The following is a 22,208-nucleotide window of genomic DNA, read 5'->3' as shown; positions in this document are numbered from 1 at the left end:
ACTAGATTTAAGACCTTGGAGGCAGTATACAAAATTTGGAGCGTTATTATGAAGAAAGTAGGGTTAGGAAGATTTAATAGATACCTGAGGCTATACCTAAATGTCGATTTGCCAACAGAAATTTTTTGGGATAACACAATGAAAGTTTGGAATGATAAAGGGGTTAAGAAATTAGGAGACTTGATGGATGGGGAAGGGGGGTTTCTATTATTCCAAGATATCCAACATAGATTTAAAATACCCGGAAACAACTTCTTCAAATTTTTGCAAATAAGAAGTTACTTCCATCTAAAACAGGGGGGGGCAGTAGGCATGTCAAGCTGTAGGATTATGGAATATTTGGGGAGTCGCTTAAGGGGTTCAATCAGACAATTGTATATAGAATTACAGGAGTATAAAATCGATGACAGGGAGAAATTTAGTAATAAATGGGTTGAGCAAGTTGGGGCCCACCCGGAATCTCTGCAAGTCTCATTAGACTTAGGAAGAACCATACTCTGTTCTGCTACACTGCAAACACAACACTACAAGACCATCTTCTCGCTATACCATACACCAGCTAGAATAGCACAATGGGGGGGTAACACTGGTATAACTTGTCCACGCTGCGATTCATCAAATGCTAATCTTACGCATATGTTCTCGCAGTGCCCACAGTTATGCACCGTAAAAGTGGCAATAGAGGAGTTTCTTGAGAAATCTCTAAGACTAAAGGTGAAACTTACAGATGAGCTGTTAATACTAGGTATTAGTATAGGCGATAATAATAACTATCCCGAATTTGTATTTGTGGCCACAGCAGTTTTCAGACTAATTATTGCGAAAGCCTGGAAAGATAAATCTGCACCAACATTTCAAATTTGGATGGCAAGATTATTACATATATATAATTTGGAGAAAGCCATTTATGATAAGAAAGGCAGAAGGGCAAGAATATTGGGGAGGAAGATATGGCGCCCTATAGAAGAGTGGAAGAATAGTAAGACATAAAAATTATTCTTTTTCCAGGATTACGTTAGGCTATGATTTACTCTGTTTTGTTTCTTTAAATTTCTTTTTTTTTTTGTTGTTTCCCTGGCTCTGACTGTAAGATAATATATATGACTGTATAATTGGGAGAAAATTCTGTACTGTATTTTTTGCAATGTAACTTACGGAAAAAATGGAAGAAAATAAAAAAATAAAAAAATAAAAATAAAAAAAAATCATCTATTGATGTATAGATGTATTTGTCCCACACACAAAACAATCATAAACCTCAATCATACTTGCATTCACTCTCAGTAATATACACATTCATTCCTCAATACATACACGTTCCTACAAAATGACAAAGCACTCCCGATAGTAAAGCTGCCACTTAAAAACAAAGTGTAATATTCTTCTGTATCCTCCAGATGGTAAGAGAAAACTGGATCTAAGTACACGAGGAGAAAGACAACAACGCGCGTTTCGGTGTAACGCCCTTACAGGTGCGGCACCTTCATCAGGGCAGGAGTAGATAAGTCGACACTCACTCACTCACTCACTCACTCACTCACTCACTCACTCACTCACTCACTCACTCACTCACTCACTCACTCACTCACTCACTCACTCACTCACTCTCTCACTCTCTCTCTCACTCTCTCACTCACTATATCACTCTCTCACTCACTCTCTCACTCTCTCACTCTCTCACTCTCTCTCTATCACTCTCTCTATCACTCTCTCACTCTCTCACTCACTCACTCTCTCACTCACTCTCACGCTCTCTCGCTCTCCCACTCACTCTCTCTCTCACTCTCTCTCTCACTCACTCACTCTCTCACTCACTCTCTCTCTCTCACACACTCACTCACTCACTCACTCACTCACTCTCTCACTCTCTCACTCTCTCTCTCACTCTCTCTCTCACTCTCTCTCACTCACTCTCTCTCTCACTCTCTCTCTCACTCTCTCACTCTCGGATATTGCAGATATTCACTAGGGATTTTTTTCTATTATTCAGGACAACTGCAAACTTGATGTATAAAGATAATATCAAGATTCACATCTGGTCCATTGATATATCAAAGGTCTAGTCACGAAGGCCAAGGTGCAGCCAGGGGCTTCTCAAGCGTGGCACTACACTCTAAGTTTGAAGAACCACTCCAACTTCCCACATGGATCAACGTTTAGACTTCAGTTCGAGTTCCGGCCCGAGTAACATTACTCCCGCAATTCGGAAAAGATCTCTCTAAGTACTGGGTTGCAGCAATCATGGCGCTTGCACCGCTGCCTGCTCGCACCGGCTGCCGCTTCATGGCTCTGCTGCAGTATTAAAATCAATGACACCTGGAGCCGTGGCATATTCAATTGCAGAGGGAGAAGGAGTGACCATTGCAGCTGCCAGGACTCTGTCACTGGACAGGATCGCTCACTCACTGATGAGGCGGGCAGCAAACCCGAATTGCCTCGGCGGCTCGCGGCCTGCGCCTTCCTCGCAGAGGCTGGCTGCTCTCACACTGGCACTGCAGCTGCTCGCACTGCGTGTTTCTTCACTGAGTCAGCCTGTGCAAATGTTACTCTGAAGACGGTCGACCCACAAGCCCGAACTGGACTGCTGCTGAATCACAGTAAGTGTCACTACTAGCACCTGACTGTGCTTCAGTCCTCATGTCCGGGGTTGTTTAAATACCTTGGAGACTAGGGTGGGTTACAGCCTCATGGCTGCGGGTTGGTGGTATCATGCATGGGTTGCAGAACTAGTTCTAATGCCAGGCTGCCCCGGGCCACCGAAGGGGGCCACCTAAGAGGACGGCCACCCTTAGTGCCACACGATGGCACAGCCCCTAAGAAGCGCTCTAGTGTTAGGGACCTGGTGGGTCCCCAGTGATGTCACTTCCTACGGGGGAGGGGCAGGGCCGAGGGGATATGGCCTGGGGTCGCGGGCCTGGCGCCCTCTTTGTTCCCTGGTCGGCCTCACGATCGGATTCTCCCCCCCTTGACCTAGAGGAACCGGGCTGCCCGGACGCTGTTTTCCCTCCCTACCGCAAACCCGGCGTTCGGGCAGCAGGGGGCGGGGGGTAGGTATCTAATACTATTTTGCTTTGTGTTGCAGGCGGAGTTACAGGGCGATCCAACGCTAGCAAGGTACAGAAGGGTACCCTCTACATGAGCACAGTAAGGGTGCAAGAGCAATTATCCCCAGGGAGATTCCTTGTGATTCTGGAGGAGGGACAGCTCCCCGCTAGTCCTTCGGGCGGTTGTGGATCTGAGCAACCGGGGGTTGCCTGCAATGCTCTGCCCCCGTAGTGGGGAGGGGCGTGAGTAAGGGGTGGACTGGAGGTCCGCCAGGGGGAGAGGCTAGCCCTTTCCCCAAATTTGACAACACCCCTGCGGTGAACACCACAGGGAGTTTATGGCTCATCAGGTGGGCAGGTGGCGAGGGGCTACCGGACCCTGGATCGCCCACAAGATAACACAGCATGTTGGCATAATGTTTATGCAAATAAAGCTGCAACAACTTTCTCCAATAAAACATTGTGTGGTGTCTGTTATTATGGGAAATTGTTGTAAGCGGGCTGGGTATGGGCCGATGTTGGCACTATGTCTAATACATATCCGCCGCCTTTTATGAGTGTGCTTTTGTCACACATGAGGTCTCATTGCTGCAGTTTTGCTCAGTCTGATTCTGCTGTCAGTCACATTACGGTCACTAATATACCTGAACTGCTGCCGTCACGCACAGACTTGATCCTGTTATCATGTACACCACTGCCACTAGAGCTTTAAAACATGGAGTTCTTTTTTAATAAGAGGACGGGACATGCCATAGCTGACCTGCATCTGTTGTCCTGCATGTTACTGGCACCTATGCATTACATCTGGACTGCACCTGCTACTATTGAACTCACGGATTCCTGTCATGCCTTGAGCTTCCATTCTCAAGCGTGGACTGGGTATTCCACAGCTAAATGTTTCTGTATGATACAATACATCTTCACTGAGTCAGTCGGTGCGTATTTGACTCTTGTCTGTCGACTCACAGGCCCACCCAGACCGCTGCTGAAGCACAGTAAGTGTCACTACTAGCACCTGTGCTTCAATCCTCAATTCTGGGGTTGTGCAAATTACGTGGAGGCTGAGGTACATAGCTGCCAAGGTTTCATATTGCTATGTGCGAATTTTTCATAATTTTAGTGTAATTATGAGTGACATTTCAACGACTGACACTTTTCTCACAAGCAAAAGCAAGCAATGAAGAGGAGGGAAACATATAAATATCACAAATTACACCTATTTGAGCAGTGGGAAACTTTAAGGAGATCTTAAAAGTGCTGCAAAGCTCCAGAACTGGAATGGCACTTATCTAGTACCCTTGGAACCTGATCAAACCTCACAGAGTTACTACATTTGGAGGAACCAATGGAATTCCACAGACTATCAAAAGATATACACTTGATAAAAAATTTCTGTCGATATGCTGCATTTCCTCTAAAATGTTCATTACGATACCTCATTTAAAAAAAATATATTTTTATTGTTTTTGATTTTAGTACGACAGTAACAATAATAAACAGCGTTACATGATTAGCATCGTATATCTTTAGGTCACTTACAGCCTCTTTTTTATGACAACATTTTTACACAAGAATGTGTTCGTTGGACATGCATGTATGACAGTACCAATTGAATTATACCAGGTTCAGAGTCCAGGCTTGTGAGGAAGCCTATAGACCGCTAACATTGAGTCGCTGGAATGATGTAGAAAAAACCATGATAAACTGTACTTTTAACCATATGAGGGGAAGGCCTTAGAACTTGGAGCTGAGTTGGAGTACCTCTACTTGCCTGTGCATGTGTAGGCATATGTTGTCTATTATGTCGATGCCCATTACTATAGCCATATGCCCCCATAAATGTGTCTGCGCCCATCTTAGCGGCGGGATTGGTGTCCTTGGGCGCCTCAGGGATTCTAGTCGCATGCACAGCATCGTGCGTCCGGGTCAGGTGTCAACCTTAACTGTTCACAAGGAGGGAAGGAGCCAACACTGAAGTGCGGTATGACTATTGTATGGAGTGGTTTCAACAAGGTCAAAGAAAGTCCGGTTTTCAAATAGTATCCAAAGGGCAAAAGTCCTTGTGGGAGGGGGGTTTCGGCTTCCTTTCTCGGGCTGGTGTAGTCCTCCTCTTCGGCCCGTCTCGCCCGAACCCAAAACAAAAGGAAAGGAAACGTGGCCGTTAGTTCACAGCTGGATATCTTTCAAGGCTTGGGAAAGGGGGTGAGGGTAACACTCGTGAGAAAGGCAAAAGACCATCACCAGATGCTTGAGGTAGAGTTTAACCTGAAAAGTGCAGTGTGCTGTGCTCAATAGACTGCAGTGCCCGGCCAAGTCCCTCCCTCCTCCCTCGGTTACCCGGTCCCCGCTCTTTTAAAACGTAGTAAAGTACGCAATCGCTCTCGTACCTGGTGTAGCCACGCGTCTTCCTGCGCGTGAGAAAATACACCCGTGCACCTCCAAAAAAGATGAATGCCGCCGGGTTGCAGGGACGGCGTACACGGTGAACCAGGACATGTGTGAAGATTGTGGAACTTAATATGGCTCCACAACTATAACCTCAACTAAGAAAAAGATTTACAATTGGAAGAATAAATAGTGTCCTGCATCATTATTCATGATTGCCTTTAAGATTGCTTGAACATGTGCGAATTATATCCTCAAAATTCAAAATTACTTATCGGAGTTGAAAGTCTTTTCGACAATTTACAAAGCCTTGAAAAAGTCCATTGGGGGCGAAACGCGCGTCGGCTGTGGACGATTAAATTTGGAAAAATAAAGACTTGAATCCGGTACAACGTCTGGTGTGATGAAACTGATTTGCTTGACCAAGGATACGAATTCCAGATGTAATGCTAAATAAGCGAAGGGATCAAAGAGACTTTTTTGGAGGTGCACGGGTGTATTTTCTCACAGTGTAAGGACTTCCATTCCAAACTCTTTGGGAAGGTGGTCGCAGGTTGATGCCCGAGGTGGATGTGCATCCAACGCCAAGTAGCACTCCATATTGAACCGTGTGGATATTGTACTTTGTTTTTGTGACTATTGAAAACTAAGGTTGATGTGCGAATCTGAATAGCAAATCCACCAATTTTTTGTCCGTCTTCTTGCGCGTGGCTGGGCGATGCGTGGGGACGGTGGCCTTCTGGCTTCTCCTGGGATAACGCCTCCGGATAGTTCTCTCGGTCCAGAGTTCGGATACCAGTTTCCCTGACTTCAGCTACTTCTTGGGTCGTTGCTCCACAGGCTGATCTCCCTCTGGCCTCCTCAACATCTATTTCTCCAGGGTGGTGGGCTTCATGTCGGCTTCGGCTTCAGCTTCTCTGCTCCAACTCGCGCCGCGCCATCCACATCTCTGCGTCTTCCGTGTCCACCTTTGTTCTCCCTGTGCCCGAATCTGATAGGCTCACGAACTCCGTCGTCATAGGGGCGGAGTTCCAATCTGGGAAGTCCAGGCTGACCTTAACAGCCCGGACCAGTCCTGCAAGTGAGATTGAGAGTCTGTTACGGGGCAGGTCTTGACCCCGTGACAGGGGTCTAATTTGACAGCAGCGTGTTGGCGCAGCAAAGCTGCGAACCACCGTGTCAGGTGTCCGCCCTGTCCCATTACATGGAAGTATTGTATAGTTAGGTGTGTGGGCGGTTCGGTCGCTAGGTCTCCCCAAAGTTTCGTAAGCGCAGCTAATAAAGATCGATGCAGGAGGAATTGCCCCGCTGGTAACCCGTCTTCTTCTATCATGGTCGCATATGGAAGCAGGGTGCCCTCTCGATAGAGGTCTCCCAGAGTCTGGACCCCCGCCGCGTGCCACTATTGTAACTCCGCACTAGTAAACATCCCCTGCCTTTTTGGAGTGCCCTCTAGGAGGAGGGCGGGGGTGTACGGCGTTATGCTACAAGTTATGTAGAGACTCCTTTTGTAACATCTATGCACTACGTTCAGCCAGAGAGACTCAGGAGGCCATGTACATGCACCTGGATGAAAAAGCTGAAGAATCTGAAACCGCGTGAGCGGCGGAAGCGTGGCCGCAGCATCTTCGCATTGGCGACCTGCCATCCATCTGGCCACCCATTGAAGTTGCACTGCCAAGAAGTAGTGCTCTAGACTTGGTGTGGCCAGACCACCTTGGTCAATGGGTAGATATAGCTTTTTAATCGCCACTCTGTGTGTATTGGAGCCCCAAATGAACACCCTGACCAACTTCTCCAGTGTAGTAAAAAAAAGAGGCCGGCACATGAACGGGTAGATTAGGAAAACAGTACAAAAACCTCGGTAAGGCCAACATTTTCACTAACACCACCCTGCCTGTCACTGCAAGAGGAAGCGTGCTCCAGACCAGAACTACATCTGGGATTTGATGGCGTTAGCGTTCTTCCTAGGTTGCCGTAAAAAGATCCTTAGGCTGGCGATATATTGTGATTCTAAGATATCGGAAAGTATCTGCAATCCATCGCACTCTCACCCTGTTTAGTACGAGGCCTGGGTCAGGGACACCTGCGTTAAAGGCGTAAAGCTTGGACTTGCCAATGTGTACCTTTAGTCTGGATATAGCCGCAAATTCCCGCAAGATTTGGGTCAGGTTGTCAGGTACGTCTGTGATATCGCGAAGGTAAATTAATAGGTCATCCGCATATAGCGATACCTTATGCAGGCCATCTCCTAACTGTATGCCCATCGGCGTCCGTATCGACTCCGCTAGCATTTCCATTGCAAGTGCGAAGAGAAGGGGGGACAACGCGCAGCCTTGCCTCATTCCCCATAGCACTAGAATCCCCTCAGAGATGTAGGGGCCCGTCTTCACCCTTACCACTCCCCTGTTTGTGTAAAGCAGGCAGACTAATTGTAAGAAGGCAGGGCCTATCTTGTACCTCTCAAGAGCGGCGAACATGTAACTCCACTCAAGGAAGTCGAAAGCTTTCTCAAGATCAAGCACAAGGCAGCCTGCCCTTGGATATGTGCATGTGGAGTATGTGGCTATTCGGAAGAAACAGTATAGATTGAGAGGTGCTGCGGGCTGGCACAAAACCATTTTGATCCACGTGTACTAACGCGGGAACCACTTGTGCCAGCCTTTCAGCAATACCTTTGCCAACAGCTTATAATCTGTGTTAAGTAGGGCGAGGGGCCTGTAGGAGCTTATGTCAGTTGGGTCTCTGTCAGTTCTGGGCAGCGAGATCAGGTGCGCTTCCCATATCTAAGGGGGAAGTCGTCCCACATTTTTGGCGGCTGTGTAGATGGTGTGCAGTCTTGGGCCTATTGTCACCCGATACGCCGGGAGTCCATCTGGTCCCAGGTTTTTTCCTGTGAACAGAGACTAAATTGCTTCCTCAATTTCCTCAAGTGAGATTGACTCATCCAGTATATCGCTGAGTGCCGTCTCTATCTCGGGCAGCTGAATGTGGTCTAAAAAGGCTGTCAAGGCGTTTGACTCACAGCTGTAGTGGGATTGATACAATTGGCAGCAGTGTTGTGTCACGGCCGTGTGAATGTCTCGTTGCATATGTATCAGTGTTCCCTCGCTGGTTTGCAGAGCGTTGATGGGTTTGAGGGTGTGCTCTTTTGGCGGATTAGCCAGGGTAAAAGTCGAGCCGCCCTGTCGGCGGATGGTTGTGTTCGGGCCATGTGCGCTGCGTAATTATTATAGCAGAGACATTCTAGTAGCTCTGCATGTTGTGGGCGCAGCAGCACTTCCATTCGCTTTTTATCCCTATTCTCACCTTCCCCACCCACCTCATACTGTAGCAGCTGTTTTTCTATTGTGTTTAGTTCGAATGAGAGTTGCGTACGTATGTTCCAGGTCATACCCATGCAATGTCCTCTTGTTGTGAACTTGAAGGCCTCCCAATCCGATAACGCATCCTCTGCCGTATTTTCATTTATTTCAAAATATGTTATAGGGCTGTGTCCAGGAAGGAGCGGGATGTTGGGTCCTCCAGTGCAGACATTTGGAGTCTCCATGTGGGGGCAGGGGTGTGCCCGACGTTCCAGTGTAGTTGTAGTATTTGCGGATTATGGTCAGAATGTGTCCAGCCTAAGTATTCTGCGCATTGTACCAGGGGGGTAGCGCTGGGGAACCCACTATCCTATCAAGCCGTACATGCAGGGCATCATGACATTATTGATGACAATATTAATTTACTTTAAGATTAAATTTTTTAAATATGACTACACATTCTAAGCAAAAGGTAAATTTTGTTTGTTAATTTTGTTGTTTGTATTTGCATCTGATAAAGCGTGAACAGCTCACTCCTAACTGAGTATCCCAGCGCCAAAGCCTAGTGACCAGAGGACTAATAGCAGACTCTTCAATAAGAAGAGGTAATTTAAAAAAGCCAGGTTTTTAACCACTTTTTCTTCTTCACAGTCCCCCCATTCATTGTCCGGTGGCCATGTAAAGCTCATCTTCTCCAGTGATGTCCATATCATCACATATTCTGTCCCTGTGTACATTCCACCCATTCCAGATTTTCCCCTGTTAGAAATGAGGTCTCTAGCTGACAGAGGTATGTACCCTGTCCATATTGGGACCCGCACCCCAGTCAGGGTAAGCGTAGTACACACCAAATTTATCTGTGCTCACCCTCTGGTAGCTTGGCACAGAGCAGTCAGGTTAAACTAAAGAGGGTGTATTTGGGTACACCTGCACAGTAACACAGTGAAAACATCACAAAGTACACCACATGAGTTTCGAAAAATAGCCAATACCAAAACAAAAAAAATCAAACATACACAAGTCAAGCTATGAATTTCTCAAGATTAAATGCAGTTATATCACTTAGAAACACAATAGCTCTGGTCAGGGCTACCTCGATGTGCTTGATGGGGACAGGTCCACAAGTTCAGGCTGACTGTGATGGAGCGCAGGCTAGCTATGGAGTCGCGCAGGCTCCAGTACAGTACCATGGAGACATTGCGAATCAAAGCCGATGCAAGGCAACTGGTAGGTGAGGCAGTTGCGGCATCGGTTCCTTACTGCTTTGCAGGTCGTTGGCGTATCGGCACTCTGGGATGGTGAGTTGCACAACGGAGGTGAGGCGTGACTAAAGCAAGTGAAGCAACCTATTACTGGAGGCGGTGCAGAGTCATTGAGCTTCTGACGGCTGGGGACTATGCGAGATGCAGGGGCAGTGATGCGCCAAGGTGTCGGCTCAGAGGGTGGTGCGGGTCAAGCCGGGAGGCGTCGATTTTGAAGCGTCCATGTCGCACCACGGGACCACAGGTGCTGCAGCAGAGTTGGGCGTCACAGATGTCGGTGATGCAGTACTAGAGACTCACATGGAGGCAACTATTTAGAGGTGCTGCGGAGGCGCAAGATCTTCTTTGTAAGTCGTGGGTGTTGCACTGAGCGGGGACCACAGCTTTGGTGCAGGCAGTGGTACAGGTTCCGAAGTGGCGCTCAAAGTCGATGTGCTGATTTTTTTCTTTTTAGCACAAACTCACTTCCAAGGGCCCAGGAACTGGATTTGGCACCACTTGCCAGAGTAGGGCTCTCAGCTACCAGTGAAGTCTTTGATGGCCCGAGACTTCCAACAGGAGGCAAGCTCAAATCAAGTCCTTGGATAAACTTTGGAAAGTAGAGTGCAGAGAGCAAAGTCTAGTCCTCCCACTTCCAGGACAGAAGCAGCAGGCCAATACAGCAAAGCAATCCGCAAAGTGGCAGTCCGTCATGGCAGCACAACAGCTCTTTTTCCTTTTAGGATGTCCTCAGTCCAGAAGTGTTCTGAGTATGTGGTGTGAGAGGGCCTGCACTTATACCCATTTTAGCCTTTAAAGTAGGGAGTCTTCAAAGAAAGGTCTTTGTAGTGCAAAGACCCTGCCCTTCCTGGCCTTGGCTCCAGACACACTACAGGGGTATGCAGGTCTTTGTGTGTGGACAGGCATAGCCTTATTCAGGAGCCAGTGTCAGCTCCACCCACCACTCTAGCTCAGTAAGACTCATCAGCCTGGTGATGGACCATCAGGATATGCAGGTCACACCTCAGCTCCTTTTGTGTGTGATTGTCTAGAGCTAATTCACTAAGCCCAACTGTCATCCAACCCAGATGTGTATTCTAAGGACAGGCAGCGCACAGAAGGGTTAAAGCAAGAAAATGGCAACTTCTTAAAAGTCCATTTTCAAACCCGCAATTCAAAAGCCAACTCCACTAAAAGATGTGTTTTTAAATTGCGAGGCCAGATACACCAAACTCCATTTTTCTATATGCTCCCAATTGGAAGTTATACTTTTAAAGTATTACGACACAGCTCTAATTCTAACCTGTCAGAGAAATTGTCCTTGCTGTAGTGAAAAACTAATTTAGCAGTTTATTACTACCAGGAGTTGTAAAACTCAATAATACATGTTCTACCTTTTAAATTCACTGCGTCCTTCCCATTGGGCTACCTATGGCCTACCTCAGGGTTGCCTCAGATGTAGTAAAAGGGAAGGCTTGGGCCTGGCAAGTAGGTGAACTTTCCAGTTCGACAAGGCAGTTTAAAACTGCCACACACAGGCCCTACAGAAGCAGGCCTGAGACAGGTTGAAGGTCTACTCATAAGGGAGGCACAATCAGTGTTGAAGGCCCACTATTAGTATTGGATTTACAGGCCCAGGGTATATGGAGTGTACTGTACTATGGATGTATTAGAAAATCATATGTGCCAATCATGGAGAAGCCAAATGCGTTTACATTGTGAACACAGAGCACATACACTTTCGCACTGGTCAGCAGCGGTAAAGTGCCCAGAGTCCTAAAGCCACTTTTAGGCCTAATGTCATCCATGTCTGTTTTGCCCTTATGATTTCTGCATCTCCCCAGATATTCATGAGACCCTGCTTGGCAGAGACGTGCCTTCCCCTCCTACCTCTCTCAAACATTGGACCACCGCCGACCAGAAGTCCAGTATTACTGGGCAGTCCCACACGATAGGGAACATTTTATCTGTGTTCCCACATCCCCTCAGGCAAAAAGAATCGTTGTCCTTCCCATCTTCATTAGGGCTGTGCAGGCATAGTATGAGCGGTGTAGGATCCTCAGCTGGACTAGTCAGAATGCGAAGTATATAGCCAAGCAATTTTTTTTAAAGGAATAACGTTTTTACATGGTGCGACTCTGGAAGGGCAGCTTATTCCACTATTGCATGGGGCATTGTAAGAAATGGAAGAACAACAACTATCTTGAGTTGTCCGAATTCTGAGAGAAGTAGCAAGCGCAGTATGAGATGATCAGAGATTCCTAGTGGAGTGCAAGTAGCTGTTTCTGACCCAACCCCATACAAGGCTTTATGTGCAAGGCAGAACAGCTTAAAAAGGCAACACTTTCTGACCGAAGCCCATGTAGACACCTCAACACTGGACCTGAGGGAGAACCTGCTGGAAGGTAACAAACCAAGCATGCTGGTATATTTTGCACCCTCGGCATTTGTGACCTAAGGGACTCATTCATGTCAACTGGTTATGATAGCTTGTACAATAGTCTTCCCGCTGTTTTACAAAGGCCAGAAAAACACCGACCTAAGAAGGTGAAAAATATCAAAACAGGTATCACAGGTTGCAGTCCCTTCATTAGCCATAGTTAGCTTGTCGATCATTAGAATGCCAAGGTTTATTACCCCTTTTTTGGGGCAAAGGGCTTGCCCAATTCTAGATTTTGTTGGAACATAAACACACTTTTGAGGAATATATTCCATGGAAAAGAAACATGACACCTCGTCTTTCACAAACAGTATCACCGTAGGGTTTTGCAGGGGCACAATTGCAAAATAAGATAGTTTTGAAGCTATGAGGCATGATATTGTTTCACCCTTTGAATATCAGTGTTTTTTCAGTTTTAAAACAAAAGCTTTTTTATTTGAAGACCTACACATAACTCCTCTTTAACCTTTGTTGATTTCAGTAAATACATTTTAGTGTGGTAATCTTGTGAAACTACTTATCTCCACTGTTAGGCCACTGTATTACTACAACCTTCTGCCATCTAATCACAATATCCTTGTTGAATGTTGTGGGGGCAAGAACACTTAATTTAGAATTTATTTTAATCCGTTCTTTAGAGGGCTTAGCTAATTATCTAACAGATCTGCTGTTATCACATCAATGTATGTTGTCCTTCGAAGGCGATGTGGTCTCAGTACCTAGATGTTCAAGAATTTCTTCCATTAAAGGAAAATGTGGCACTGGTATTTGTAGTCTACTGGGGTCAGTGCAGTTGCAGAAGTCTACAACCTGATTGATATAAAGAAGGATACATAATTTGGGGACCTGTTGTGATTTATCACCTGCGAACTCTTGAGTCGTTGCCTAACTCAGTCAATTACTTAAATGTCCTTTCCTAACATTCTCCGATATTCCTCACAAAATAGGAAATTATAAGTTTATACACTTATAAAATAAAATAGCAAAATGGCATTCTGTGGCCACATTTCTGTTTACATATGCATATGAATATTTATCAATTCTAAACTTCATACGAGGGCAAAAAATCATTGGTCACTTCCCTCCACATTTAAAGAGAAGATAGACTTTCAACATTTAGAATTACAAATTGTGACTTCCAGACCTAAGGTCTTGGGATTGCAGAGTTGACTCTTAAGTTTTATTCTCACTCAGAATAAGGTTTTCAGACACTGGTCCAGCCGTCTCCTTATTGTAATGACAAAACATACACTGGAAAACCCAGTCTCAAGTCCTACTCTTCCTTTGACCACTTTCAACTACATAGTCGAGTTTCCTGTATCTTCTGGACTTATCGACTTATTTCCAGGATGTTGTAATATTTTGTCATAAAATTCATACACTAAAAACTTACCGGCACCGAGGAGGGGGGAGGCGAGCAAGCCCTCACTCGTGCCGCCACCGCCAGGAGTCCACTTGACCAGCCTACAGCGCCGCCGCTCCGGGACTACATATCCCGGCGGCCCTAGCGGCGGCCCTGCTCCACACGCAACAGGGAAGCGCCAGGAGGCGCCTTAAGGGAGAGCTCCGCTCGGCGGAGCGCGGGGGCACTAAAAACTTACCGGCACCGAGGAGGAGAGCAAGCCCTCACTCGTGCCGCCACCGCCAGGAATCCACTTGACCAGCCTACAGCGCCGCCGCTCCGGGACTACATATCCCGGCGGCCCTAGCGGCGGCGCTGCTCCACACGCAACAGGGAAGCGCCAGGAGGCGCCTTAAGGGAGAGCTCCGCTCGGCGGAGCGCGGGGGCACTAAAAACTTACCGGCACCGAGGAGGGGGGAGGAGAGCAAGCCCTCACTCGTGCCGCCACCGCCAGGAGTCCACTTGACCAGCCTACGGCGCCGCCGCTCCGGGACTACATATCCCGGCGGCCCTAGCGGCGGCGCTGCTCCACACGCGACAGGGAAGCGCCAGAAGGCGCCTTAAGGGAGAGCTCCGCTCGGCGGAGCGCGGGGGCACTAAAAACTTACCGGCACCGAGGATGGGGGAGGAGAGCAAGCCCTCACTCGTGCCGCCACCGCCAGGAGTCCACTTGACCAGCCTACAGCGCCGCCGCTCCGGGACTACATATCCCGGCGGCCCTAGCGGCGGCGCTGCTCCACACGCAACAGGGAAGCGCCAGGAGGCGCCTTAAGGGAGAGCTCCGCTCGGTGGAGCGCGGGGGCACTAAAAACTTACCGGCACCGAGGAGGGGGGAGGAGAGCAAGCCCTCACTCGTGCCGCCACCGCCAGGAGTCCACTTGACCAGCCTACAGCGCCGCCGCTCCGGGACTACATATCCCGGCGGCCCTAGCGGCGGCGCTGCTCCACACGCAACAGGGAAGCGCCAGGGGGCACCTTAAGGGAGAGCTCCGCTCCGCGGGACGCGAGCGGGATGCCGGGCTAAGCCCGGGCAAAGGGCGGGCCCTCTGTGGCCCTCAGTGGGCCGATTAGGATGGGACGGGCCACCCCCCTTGTAACTTCTGCTAAAGGAGGTATAGTGTACATACATTATTTTTAACTTTTTTTTTTCTGTAACATCACTATTTCCACTTGATCATGCCCTGTAAGGGGGGAACAAGCTCACCTGCGCAGGGGTGTCCAGGCCAAGTGGTGCAAATGCAGCAAACGATTACCACAAGCTCCCTGCCGACTGTTCATGTGACAGACATAAACTGTCCTTGTTACTCTCCATCTAGTACGCTATCTCCTCCACTAAACTCCCCAAGAATGCATAACCTGTCCCAGTGGGATGAACTAAACAGTCTATGCAAAACAAAGTATGTTAGTGTGGATGCACCCTCTCTCGCCAAAGGCACCTGTACTACAAACACTAAAGGCAGTACACAGGAATCCCCCTTTTTATTGAACAAAGTCAACACACAAGCCTCTGTACTCTCATGGTTATTACCCGTCAATAGAAAGCATGATGAGGACAATGCCGAAAGGACTCAATCCAAATCCCATAAACCATCTGTAAGCCCCGCATTGTCTGTTCATAATCTCCCTACCACCATGGAGACTGATGCCAAACTGGATGATTCAATATCTTATTCCCAGATCTCTCTTCTGACTCAGATTGAATAACTTGTTAAAACCATCATTTCCCCACTAACAGAAAAAATCAACGCTATAGGGGAAAGGCTCTCGGGTCTAGAGAACAAAATCACGGCTATCCTGAAACCCATCGATAATCCAGTAACATTGAACCGACCCCAGCCAACTACCACTGTCCCAACAGCTAAGCGAACTGCCATCCACAAAAGCATGCAAGTCACCCTACAATCCCCTACAATCCCAGATTCAACTACTTCCAAAGCTCCTTTGAAATCTGTTATATCAAGGCCCTCAGAGGTCAAGACAGTACGCAAAGCACCATACATACACCTCCCGCCAGAAGCCGCGCCATATGTGTCTGTCCTCTCAGGAGTTCCAGCACTTGCGATGGGAAAAGCTGAAAGACAGCAGGACCTATTGAACAAAGTTATATTCTGGATGGGAAGAAATAGACCCCTACCACCGGACAAAGACGGCGGAATCCTGAGTGTGAGAAGGGTGGGCTGGTTGGGCCCACTACCAAAAAACATCTCAGGGGACTTGGTACTGGTTAGATTCAGGAACCGGAACATCGCACCATACTTAAGATCTTGTCCACCCCAAGAAGGGGATGGCCCAATACATATTTGGGATCTACTTGACTTTTATCCCTGTATGCCAAATATCCCCCGGTTAGGACCAACAATAGCCTACCACCACCCGTTGGGTGGGGAAGTTCAGGTACCCAGTGGTATTAGTTTCTCTGTTTTTAACAGATTTGATCCATTGTACATCTGTCGTAATTTTTGAGTCTACTCACCTTAAAGGACAAACCCGTGTATCTTACTCCAGATAGGGATAAACCCCTTGAATAACATGTCACACCACCGAACTCTGAGGTTGAGGTTATGTCTTTTTTTAAATTGAAGTTATGTTATTCTTTTATGCACATATTTATTTTTAATGACTGTCATTTTTTTGTACGCTTTTATGATTTAAAAAAAACAAAATCGAATAAAGCTTTCATACTACTACTCATACACTATCTTGCATGTAAACACCAACATAATCTATATGACACTGTCAAATGTTACTTGTTGAAATAAAAAGGAATGGAGTCTGCACTGGACTCATCGTAATGATGCCATACTCCTGAGTCTTACCCTCCCAGAGAAAGGAGGAGACTTCAATAAAATCGGTGTCTCCTTACCTTCTTTTAAGTTGCATAAAGTCACTCCACCAGAACAGACGGTATTTTCGATGGTGGCAAACGGTGAGGCTAAGTAGAACCCCTGGCTAGAAGCTCGCCAATATGCTGGACGAAAATCTGTTAAACAAAAACAAAGACACAATTGACAAAGCAATATCGGTTTAATTAAGTACAGCTTCATAGCTGGGGAGATCAGTCAGATTCAGAGAGACTGAAACCTGTTGTCTGAAGTTCAGCTCAAAAGCAGCGGTATTTAAGTTCTCAAACCGCAAAAGAAAAGGTAGCAAGTTCATCATTTGCATAAGCAATGTTGACACAGGACAAACAAGATAACATCAGAACATGTGGTCATTTCTTGGAAACATAAGTGCATGTAAGTGTGTGTAGCCTCACATGATGAGTGTGCAAATCCAAATATGGGTTTGGGTTCTCAGAATTAAAGCAGTATTGAATATACATTTGTATGACTGCACAGTGTGTGGTTATAGCTTGCTAAATGCTGATTGGGCCAAGCTGTCTGACCTTTTGCATATAGTTTCAGTTGCCTAGCTATCTAACCTTTAGGTGTGAAAGTGTGGCCTAGGCAGAAGCGTGCACATGTGTTACTATGTTCTAAAGAAAATTAGGTACATTGGTATTACTACCTATGCACATGTTTAAACAAAAGGTGTAAGAGACCGCAGTGCTTTAGAGGAAGTGGGCTCTTAAGCGATTGGTGCATCTCTGCTCGTTCCCCTAGCAGATGGAGATTGTGGTGACCTAGTTGTGACTTATTTGCTAAAATGGCTCCTCTGAACTGACCACTTAAATGTTCCGTCAAGTTTCCTGAAACTGAAGGGAAATAGAACCTATTTTCGTGTGACAGCTCAGCTAACTAACCACAAGATGTTTCTTGAAACTACTGTGTAATGTGACCTATCTAATTCTGCTGCACCCACTGCTTTTAACCGCTCTGCGTCCATGCACGGGCCTGTCACTGCTTACATGGATTTAAAACTATCCCTAACCTAAAAGATTCACATAGGGGTCTATGGTCTTAGATCTGTGTGTACCTTGGCAAGATGCACCCCATTCTACCAGCTATCCCTTTTCATAATGTAAAAGAGCCATACAAAAACTGATTTGTAAATGTTTTTACAGTGAAGAACTTACAGATACCAAGGATATCCAACGTAGGCCTTGGGGGACCAGATCGTTGCTACATTTTCAGGATTTACATGTTAGATCAATTTAACGCCGCAGGAAACGTATCATGACGGGCCCTAATAACACTGTTGGTGTAGATAAATTAATTCATACTGACAATATAATGTTTTAAACCTGTAATGTAATTATTTAAAAAAAATGTCCTAAAAATGTGTCCTTTTTAATGTGTTTTATCTACCCCCAAATCGATTTGTATATTGTACTTTTTATGATTTTAATTAATCGAAATAAAGTGGTATTGAATCTAAATTTTTTTTAACGTATAGTACATCTAAATGGAAATTGTTTACATATTCAGTAGCTAGACCAAGAATACAAACGCACACTTTCTTGCAATTATTATATTTTTCGCTAACATTGCATTGGTCCTATTACTTTCTAATGAAAACAGATTTGTATTAAATTAGGCAGTATGCTTTTTAGAAAAGATTATGTTGGGATTTATTTAGGCTATCCAAACTTTTTGGCTCCTTGGGGGAAAAAGACTGCAAGGTGTCTTGACCTTGACTCGTACTACATAAGTATGTATAATCCTGGTGTATTCTGGTGCTTTGCTCAAACCAGCGCTTTATCTGGCACATGGCGTGTTTTCTTTGTTTGATCAGTTCTTTATTCTGTTTAACTGAATATGTGCCTCTAGGGAAATCCAAAGACGAAACGGTCCTTTGAGGCTATACAGGAATGATTCTGTTTTACCATCAGCAGTGAGTAACCATAGTTAAGAAGACCAGCACTAATGCATGCATTGCTGTTCTTAAGTGCCCAGTATAGGGACTGACCCTCCATACGTTCCTGTACAAAAGTAAGGAAGGACTTTTTTTTTACTTTGTCTCTATGAAGCTTTGCACTCAATTTAGATTTTCACAATGTGTTCACTGATGTTCTTTCTTTCTTCGTTTCCCATATCTGTATGTATGTTTTTTTCCATTTGAAGAGGGTGCAGGTAGAAATTCTTCAAGGTATGAATTTCAACCATATTCTGTACCCCCAGACACAACTCGATGATTTCAGCATAGTGGTAGGAAGAGATGTTATTGTGGCTACTTGAATCCCATTACAGAGGAAAAGGGCATTCTGTAACACTCACATCTGGGCACACATCTAGAAGAACAGTTTACGGGTGCAAATAATCAGACTTGAGAAGGGAAGTGACGTATTGCTGTTATTAACAGGCAAGCCCAAGGTAATCCTTAGCATAGCTTCAGTCTCTGCTGTGAGAGATGCAGTTTCTATACAGTCTCCTTCACTTCTCTATCTAGTAGTAACATCAGTTGTATTTGTTTACATTTCAAGAAATGCAATATGTGTGTGTGTGTATATATATATATATATATATATATATATATATATATATATATATATAAATATATCCAAATCGAAACTCCCAAATGCAATTGTGCACAAGCAGGGACACGGACTCGGTATATAGCTGGTGCCAGGTTATTTTATTGCGGTGAATGTAAACAGTGCTGTCTCTGACGCACTTCCGTGTAAATACTGACAACAGACTTCACATTGTAATCAAAACATTTCAATATTGTTGTAACCTTAGAAATACAATCTTGTTACATTGTTCAAACAAATAGTTTCATCTCATACAATGTTTAACACAATTCATTGCAAGTGTGAAAAAATTTAGCATATTTAAAAGTAAATAAAACTTGTGAAAACACATGAGCTTCCACGGCCCGCCATCGCTGAGTGGTTTGGGTTCTTCCCGAAAAGCCTTGCTGGAGATATATATATATATATATATCCACGAACACCTCCTTTGCAAGAAAAGAGTGGAAGCCACAGCGGGGGAGCATCAAGGAGGCCACTTTATTTCAGTAGAATACACATGGCAGGTAAATGCATTTCGGCTGTTGAGCCTTCTTCTGTGCCCGGTAAGTATAGTAGGAGGCGTGCCCAGTCCCGGAGGAAGTATGTCCCTCTCTTTGCTGATTGGTTGAGACCATATCACTCCCCCTCCAAGTGAAAACACCACCCTTACTGCTGCCCATTGTGTAGTAACGGACTGCAAATCCCAGAATGCACTATTCCGGTGCTGGGGCAGCAGGGCCGGACTTGGAACCAAAACCGGCCCTGGCAAAGTGCTCGGCCACCCCCTCCCCCCCTCCTTCCCGGGGGTGCCGCCGAGCTCTTTGCCAGGGCCAGTTTTCGGCGGATTTTGTTACAGGGCCGACGCTGCAAAAACGGCCCTGTAACAAAATCGGCCCCCAGGGGCCCAAAACCGGCCCCCACCCGTGCAGCGCACCGGGGGATTGCCCGGTGCCCGCTACGGCCAGTCCGGGCCTGTGGGGCAGGCAAGTCAGGGAGATGGACACGGCCAATATCCTGATGTGTCCAACGGAAAAAAAGTTGCATTTTTTTTAACAAGTAATACTCTTGTCCCTCTTCCATATCTTCTGCTGGCTTGATTATAACGTTTTGTAACAGCATTCAGATTCCTTCAAATGTGCTTTATTTTAATTAATACTTAATTCTATCCTTCTTACTTAAAGAATGCACTTAAATTGTACACACATATATTAAAATATACGCAAGACAGAATGTTCTTCATATAAATGCAATACTTTCTATGAAAGAAAAGATGAGATATGCTAAGTTTCTTGTTTATGGGTGAAAAATGTTTTGTCTGAAGTAAAGCATCAGTCCACTTCATGTCCTACAAAACCACCAGAAATGAACTATCCAATAAAAGCAAAGTGATTGTCTAAGCAGTCAAATAAATGTAAACCTTGTACGGACCCTCCAGTCCCACATTCAATGTCGAAAATCAACCCCATCCTTCCTTGTTTTATAGAGTAGATAAACAAGATCATAACCCACATCAGTGACACCCAACAATCCTAAGAGTGTTTACCACCCCCTCACCCATAGCCACTAATTTTTTGTATGTATTTTATTTTATTTTGTAATTGATTTATTTTCTAATTAATCAAGATATAACCTCAAGATCGCACAACACCCTGACTGGGTACCCCATGGCACTTCTCATGAACTTCAACCTCTACATGGAACACGCATCAAAATTCATCAATAAGCCATTGGCACACAACTCTGACTGACAAATCCTGTCTGCTCATGATATTTGCTTACTCAAAACCTGTTTCTAACTCATTCAGAACTTGATTTCTAGTGCCTCTATAAAACTAAAGCTGAGGATTTATCCTGTTTACCAAGAGCAAAAAAAAACACCCACTCCTTTCAGCTCTCAACCCAACCACATCAAAGGTATTGCCCTGTCATGTTGAAGTTTTCCACTTCATAGACCACCACCCTTCCGAGTTCTCAGAGTCCATTTTTTAGGAGCCCAACAATGTCATATTCGCTCCACCTATTAACCTCCCGAACCGGCACATAACACCAGGCTTTTCACCGGACGCACCTATTCCCAGAAGGTGCTAAATATGCCCACCAACCTCCTAGCCAGGTGGAGACAAAGGTGTACTAAAATCTCACTCTGCTTGCAATTCTTACCCAGACAGAAAATTGCACCTCCCAGATGGTAAACTTTGTTGTTGAATATGCGTAAAAAACTAAATGTAACTCTTTCAAGGTAGCCTGGACAACTTTACTATTTTTTTTAAAGTCTCAATTATCACTCAAACTAAACGAACATTTATGCCCAAAAAAATAGTGAATGCACTATTTGATACATTGGATACATTCTGATTTTCATAATTTCATTTTTCTGGTCTTGTATCTTATCACTTTGAGGTACAAACATGTGTTTACCCTACATGGTACTGGTAAATGTATCCCATCTTGTACATAAACAGTTTATATACATTTTATACATCTATCGGAAAACTGTTTAATGCAAATGGCTAATTAAATTTGATTTACAGGCTTTAAAGAGAACAACCAGTAAAAACATTCTATACAACCAAAACTAACCACAAAAGTAGACTAGGGGGCTGGTTAGCATAGAAATATGCCAAGACAGCCCCTCTATGATTGCTACAATAAAATAAGTTAGGGGCAAATGGTTTCAATGGCTATATACAGTCTTTGAAAAGGAGGGAGATTCAATACTGATAAATCCAATGGGCCATACGCAGTAAAGTAGTTGCATGGGATTTGTTTTTTACAAGAGATAAGTAAATTATTAAGAAAATTAGCAAAGGCGTGTTTGAAAACATTTACGCTAATATTTCCCCTATTTTGTTACGTCTTCTGATTGTTAAAAGAGAGTGCGGAGAGGTTCAGATATAATTCTTTCTCTTTCAGACACTAAACTCCCCACCCTACAACTAAGCAGTCCTTTAGCTAGCTATGCGTCTCTCCACAGTGAAAGAAGAGGGAGGGAAGAGTAG

The 22,208-nt window shown here is 45.4% G+C and overlaps 2 protein-coding genes across 2 annotated transcripts in view; one reads left to right on the top strand and one right to left on the bottom strand.

The window, feature by feature from the left end:
• CMSS1 (cms1 ribosomal small subunit homolog) overlaps positions 1-22,208 on the top strand; it is a 940,652-nt gene that overhangs the window by 308,852 nt on the left and 609,592 nt on the right. The window lies entirely within an intron of this gene.
• Positions 1-22,208, bottom strand: part of FILIP1L (filamin A interacting protein 1 like) — a 739,320-nt gene that overhangs the window by 601,628 nt on the left and 115,484 nt on the right. Inside the window, exon 2 of the mRNA XM_086934449.1 lies at positions 16,681-16,797. The gene's annotated coding sequence lies outside the window, so the exon portion shown is untranslated. The remainder of the gene's footprint in view (positions 1-16,680; positions 16,798-22,208) is intronic.

This window comes from Lissotriton vulgaris, chromosome 8, assembly GCF_964263255.1.
Source record: "Lissotriton vulgaris chromosome 8, aLisVul1.2, whole genome shotgun sequence".
In the NCBI taxonomy this organism is placed as follows: Eukaryota; Metazoa; Chordata; class Amphibia; order Caudata; family Salamandridae; genus Lissotriton; species Lissotriton vulgaris.
The sequence above is the reverse complement of the archived record's forward strand: the minus strand, read 5'-3'. Positions and strand labels throughout refer to the sequence as shown.